General features: G+C 36.8%; 1 pseudogene; it reads right to left on the reverse strand.

The window, feature by feature from the left end:
* Positions 1-431: 431 nt before the first annotated feature.
* LOC107952438 (uncharacterized) lies at positions 432-3071 on the reverse strand (annotated as a pseudogene).
* Between the last annotated feature and the right edge of the window lie 3987 nt (positions 3072-7058).

The following is a 7058-nucleotide window of genomic DNA, read 5'->3' on the forward strand; positions in this document are numbered from 1 at the left end:
GAAAATGTGATGTTAATGAGAAAGTTTTGCATCAATAATTTCTTTAAAGAAAATGATTAAACAAAGTATACCAAATGATATAACCCCAAAAGACTCAAGATTTGGCAATTTAAGTTTCCCTGGAATTGCCAATTTATCTGCTTAGTTACTTTGTCCACCAAATGCCAATACTCCCTCAATAGCTTTGCTAACCGGTTCGATATCGAAGAGATAAATACAATTTATTCCAAGTGTTGAAGAAAATAATACAAAATTCATTAAACTCTACACATCATCAGTAATGGGAAGATTATTATACCACAGCAGTACCTTTGAAAAACTCAAAACCAAGGTTTTCTGCAACAAAATTGAGGTATCTCAAAACTGTGAACTTGTTCATCCTTTTCAGGCAACAGGGTTTTAGTACAAGAACTAAGCTACTCCAGGCAAGCCAAAAGTATCCGCAAGGAATATCGATGGGATACTGGTAAGCATATAACTTAAGTTTGACACAAAACTAGAATACAAGAAAGTGAAGTTGAAATAAAACTGACACTAGCATAAGGATACTTCTTTACTTTTCCACTCGCTCACCCAAAATGGAAAACCTAAGGCTTTGATTGGTTGCAAAACTCTAGAAGAAAACAGTAAACAGGACCATGTTTCCAACAAAGCACATCATTATTTTCATTTGACACTAGTATCCCTTGAATACAAAATTGGAGATTAACCCATTAAGATAATACAGTACCTAAAAAATGCCAAGCTACCTATTTTTCCTCCAGAATAACTTTCGTGCAATAAAAAAGCGATGACAACTCTCCTTGCTTTGCCAAATCAAAGCCCTGCCATCTTATTCTACCAAATTTGTCAAGCAGGAAAATGTACCTTCAAACAAGTGAAAAAGCATATTCTCAGACTAAAAAAACAAAACTGTATGAATATTAGTTATGTTATTGATTAGGATATAAGAAACTTTTGATTACCCAGTTAGAAGGTTCAGAATCTTAAGTTCCTTTCTGAAGTAATAATGATCACCAAATGAATAAACAATATGCCTCTGAAGAGTATCCTTTGCTCCATCACTAGATTTCCTCATAAATCGAAGGAGCAGTTGTTTAATGGGATTCAAGCATAAGACCCAAGAGTCTATAAAAGATACCTGATAACAGCAAATATATTAGCATTTAGCAACACATAATAATTTCCAAACACGATTATTTTAACAAATAACTTATATAAAACATAAAATCAACTGCCAAGAATTTCCATTCAAATACAGTAAATAAAAGGAGAACTACATTATTAATTATAGGCTGATCTGATAAGCTATAAGCTCAACTAGGACGGTCATAACTCATAAGTCATACCAGCATGGTTATCTTCTATTCTTGTTCACTGTTTTATTTGTTTGTTATTATTATTGACTATAGATGCATGTAACTATAAGTTCTTTCTAGCAACAGAAAATTGAGAATCATTGATTCACCACACATGCTAAAAAGGAATGAAAAGTTAAATAGCAAAAATATAGAACCTCATATAGCTACACGCTTTTGGACTCACTAAAGGGTATCATAAAAAGGTCTGCTTCAAGAATTGACCATAGCCTGACAAGGAAAAGGAGTTAAAATACATCATCAACAACAATAACTAGAAACAAGAGAAAAGAAAAGTTAGCAACCAACAACATCTTTTGTTTCTCATGTTTTTGTTGTTTTCATGATTGCAATTTAGTGCTAACCCCTCCATTGCCATGGAGTTGCTGTTATGCCTCTTATCACAATTTTAAAGCAATGCACTATCTATTCAACATTCTCTTATCATGATAAAAATGGAAGATTTATAACATCATTGAGAAATACATAAATTTAATCCAAAACAAACATAGAAAAAGGAAACCATACCTGAGAGTTTGCTCTAAATGATAGACAGACTAAAGATGCTTCAAGGACAACCAACTTGTTAGCATCAATGCCACTTGCATAAAAAACAATCGGCAAATTTGATTTTCTACCATCAGAATATATAAATCCATGGTAGGAAACTCCCTTACTGCAATTCCAGGAATTAGGATCTTATTTGCCCATGCAATCTGCAAGAAAAGAAAAAAAACTAACAATTAAAATGTTTATAGAAAGTAACATTAATTTTACTCAGAAAATAGTTGCAATTCAACTAATTTGAATAAATTTGCAAATGATATAGCCTATATATATAAAAAGAACAAATCAATTAATACCTTACCACCATGTTGTTTTAGCTCAGACATATCATCAAAATATCCTCTATTCAATTCATCAGCATTGCCCTAAATCAAATTAAAACAATTATTTATATTAAATTTCATGGAAAAAGAGCACGTAACAAAATTTCAATAAACAAACAAAGCTTAAACTTATAGTCTTGCTCGTTCTTTCTCCATTTTTTCCTTGCTTGCAAGCTGCACACACAAGACAAAAAGTTAAAAAGAACTATAACTTAAAAAATCAAATATTTTAGAGTTAAAAAGGGGGAGATAAAGGAATTGCCTTGTAAATATCGAAGAAGTGAATGGATGATTTTGAAGCGACAAGTTGAGCAGGTGAAGGGGAAATCTTTGGGTCATGACTTAGAAGGTATTGACAATTTGAAATTAAAGCTCGTGCCTGGTTTATCACTCATTTTACCGTTAGTATTTTCGGTTTTCGATTTAAATTTCAATTCCCCCTCTAAGAACCCTCTTGCTCTTTCAAACAATCGATGGAATTTTATAGATCAAGAAAAAGAAATGGAAAAGATGAAAAGAAAAACTCTATTGAGAGAAAGAAAAAGAAAACAGAAAAAAGAAGGTAAAAAAATTGGAAAAGAGGAATGTGGAAGGAACGGAGGGAGAAAGTGGGAAGCGTTTCAGGTGAGAAAATGGGAGAGGGCAAAGTGGGGAGAGTTTTTGTGGTGAAGGTCTCTTTGAACACCGAATCAGTAATCGGTGGTGAGGAAACATAATAGAAATTAGGCAATTTTACTGCATAGGCTTGTAATGGAATAAGCCTGTAATAGGGCATTCCATTCACTGCATAGGCTTGTAATGGAATAAGCCTGTAATAGGGCATTCCATTCAACCAAACAGATGTTTAGGGTGGGCCCATGAAATAGGGTTGTAATGGCTATGCCATTACATTGAACCAAACATGGCATAAGTGTGTAGATGTTTAAAGCATTGGTAATATTGGGAAAGCCTTAAAATATCTGAACAAGAGGTGAGAATGAAAATGAATGAATTCGGGAAAGTTCAGGTACGTATGATACCTATGTGGTAGATGGTATTATTCTTATAAAGTTCATTGAATTGGTAAGAACATATGGATGGTGTTGGCTTAAAATTGATAGATGAATTGAGAAGTTATAAATACTTATGTGTTGATGTTTTATATTCTATATACCGTTGATGATTACTCTGTATACGTTTACATTGTTTTATAGATATTGAAGCTACTGTGAGCTCAGAGATCGTCGAGGATCATCACCACACTATCGAATCTCATTTTGGTACCTTTTGAAAATATATATAATAAAGTATGGCATGTATAGGCTAGAAGTACTTTGGATAGGTTTTGTAATGTTTGTATTTAGCCATGTGATATGTTTTGGTATGGTTATGGATATTTTATGGTTTTGGTAAAGGATATGTGATGCAATATTTTATATTTGATATGTTTGAGTTGGATAAAAGAAATGGTAAATGATGGTAAGTTTTGACAAGTTTTAGCATGGAATTGAATGATGTACAGAAAGAAATGTTTTGATAAGATTTTAACTTGTTTGATATAGATTGGTAAAGCTTATGAGTATGTATCTGATTGGCAATGATATGTCATGAATAGCTTATGTTGTGGTTGTGAATTGGTCATATAATGTTATGTAAATATGCTTGGTTTGGTACTTATAGGTTTGACCCAATTGGGGTGGCAAGTTGGCTATTCAAATGGCTCATTTTGTCCACACGGGCAGGGACACAGGAGTGTGTCTTAGCTGTGTGTGACACACGGTTATGTTGCACGGCCGTGTGTCCCCTAGGGTACCCTACAATTGTAAGTCAAATTCGACCACAGCTAAGGCATTTGGGCGTGTAGCGAGCCATGTGGCTCAAGTCAGATTCGACCACGGCCAAAGCACATGGGCGTGTCTTGTTGCCGTGTGAACAAGTCAGTATGTATGCCCTGTTTTGACACGGCCTAGACGCACGAGCATGTCTAATGCCGTGTAAGGCACACAACTTGTTCACATGGGCGTGTGACCTGTACTTCTTTGAAAATGTTTAAGTTTTTTTAAAAAAAAATTTGTATGTGCTTGGTTTAGTCCCGAATCCTTTCTAATGCAAGTTTTAGGTCTCAATGATCTATATAAGGGACTCTATATTGATATTTGATCTTTGATGCTTTGATGCTTATAAAATGTATGTTAAATGTTCTGATTTGTCTAGTAATGCCTTTAACCCTAGTCCGGTGACGGATACAGGTTGGAAGTGTTACAAATAGGCTCATACAGTCTGGGCCTACATCAGTAACAATTCAATCTCAGTTAGTGCCTTAGCCCATTACAGCATTAGAATCAGTGTGGGCCTTAGCCCAATTTAGTAGCAGTCACAGTACAGAAATGAAATCAGAAATCCTACCCCACCAGCCTCTACACACCACTTCATCCAACCTTGCACACCCATCCCTATATACCAAAAATAACACCAGTGACGACAGTAACAGAAATTGCAGTAGAGCTACCAGAACAGTACACTTCCTCCAATCATAATAACCCATCCCCATGCAACATATCATAATATCATGCATGTATGCAACATATATAAAATGGCATGCTCAATATAGTCATACACATCATAGGGGCATACAAGTCATTTTACCTCATAGGGGAAAAATAGTCATTTCATCAGATTAAAGTCTAGGTATACTTACTGACCCAATAGTAGGTTCACAGTCGTCTCGGGCGACTCGTGCAACCTTAACAGTCAAACAGTGAAAATGAGCCCAAGGCTCGTAATGCGGCCCATGTGGGCCCACACGCCCGTGTGGTGCACGAAGCCCAAAAATGGCCTTCGCCGTCTGAACTATATAGCTTGGCCCAATAATCTCCATGCATCGGTGTGGTTTATCCGTGTGGGGCCGACGAGCCTATGGGGCCCACACAACCCATTTCGGTCCAACGTGGCCCAAACGGCCTAAGCCCATGAAATCGCTCATGGTGGCTTCTATGATCAAATGCCCACGTTTATGCGTTCGAACTACCACACAAGCGAGCACATGCTCGTGTAGTGTTGACGATCACCTATTCCGGCTTTTGCCAATTTACGATAATGGCAGTGTGATTACGGACCTGTTAACGAAAGTGCGCAACTGGTCCACAAGTACTCCAATCTATTTCAAACAGAACCTTCGATTAATAGCCTAAAATTGAATTAAAGAAAACCCAAATCAAAAGACTCATTCATAAAGTTACCTATCACTCGCCTTGGTCGATCGATTGAGGCTTGCACAAGAGGTTCGTTGTAACCCCTACTGTTACCTGTATTCCAACAGAGACTTGTTATCTATAACCATCCTTGCAAATAGTTGGACTAAGTATGAAACAACTTACCGGAAGCGTTGAACTAAGAATGAGGGACAGCAGTATTCGGCCAACACCCAACTCGAGGCATGAGATGGAACAATCGCACCCCTAAATGTAATTGGCAGAGAAGAGATTTATTAAAAGAAAGATCACAATGGTAGATAGAAACAAGAGGGAAATCATTTGCACTTACCGCTTTTTCAGAGAACACCTACTAAACCGAAAACAGTAATAAAAGAGTAAAGGGGAAGTATTTGGCTTATACAAAACGTGAAAGGAGAAGAGAATCAAAGGAAAGAAATGAGGGGAAGAGAAGAAAATATTCGATTTTACCAATGCCAGGGGAAATCTCGATAAAAACCGAAAGAATAGAAGAGAAGAGGAAGGGAATATTCGGCCAATGACCCAAGGAGAAGGTAAAAGTTGATAACCGATTGGGAGGGGGAGAATAAAGGTTCGGCAAGGGTGAAGAAATTTAAGAGAAGAAGAGTGAAGGAGAAAAGACAGTCGATCAATCAAGCACAAAATTGGAAAGCAAAACCACAATAGGCTAACACGAAGAGTACCCGAGTGGTCACAAGTATATTCGGCTACCAAGCAAACAATAACCAAAAGAGCAAAAAAATGAAATGAAGCAGAGGGTTAATAGTTATCGAAAATGGAGAACAACCCAGATTACACTTTCGGCACTAAGAGCAAAACTCTCTTATAGCCGAATGGCTAGGGACACCAAAACAAACCGAATGGTTGAGGTGAATCCCATTTCGAAACCACCACTCCCCCATGCCTTGATCCACTCCTCAAATCTCTCCCCACATCTCTCCACAAATCACTCAATTCAAAGTCCCAATAAACACCTCAATTTCGGTCAACCTAGGATAGTTCCACGGCACTTGTAGCAAAATAAAATGCTCCTTTTGCACTGCCAAGCCACGAACCTCAGACCCCAAGGAACACTCCACACACCACTATCCCCTAGACTAGGAGGCATTTGATGTCACGTCTTACTCACATTAAGTTAAAAACGTACTCACTAAAGGCAAGGGTTTGATCAAGTAAAAACAAAACTTTGTATAAGCAAAGGCTTAACTCAGGACTTCTTCATCACTTCTCAAGACACTTAACCACTAAAGTAAACATACATTTCCGCAACACAACAACAAAAATAAATGCTTAGATTTTGAGGCGTTACATAAACCTTATTATGGCATCATATGCATTCATAGCTTCAAGCCCACTCAGTTAAGCACATACATGAATTTCCAAAACATAACATCATACATAACCATCATAAACCATCATTAGCCATTCCAATAACTAAGTTACAAAATGCCATTCACAAGCCATTATTTGGCCAATTAAGCTTATACATGCCATTATAGTTAAAATAAGATTCTCACTATACCAAAATACAATAGTGGATAGTGTGATAACGCTCCGTCCGACTTCCAACCTTCGTGAGCTTGAGTGCACTATAAAAT

The sequence above is a fragment of the Gossypium hirsutum genome, chromosome A02 (assembly GCF_007990345.1).
Source record: "Gossypium hirsutum isolate 1008001.06 chromosome A02, Gossypium_hirsutum_v2.1, whole genome shotgun sequence".
NCBI lineage: Eukaryota > Viridiplantae > Streptophyta > Magnoliopsida > Malvales > Malvaceae > Gossypium > Gossypium hirsutum.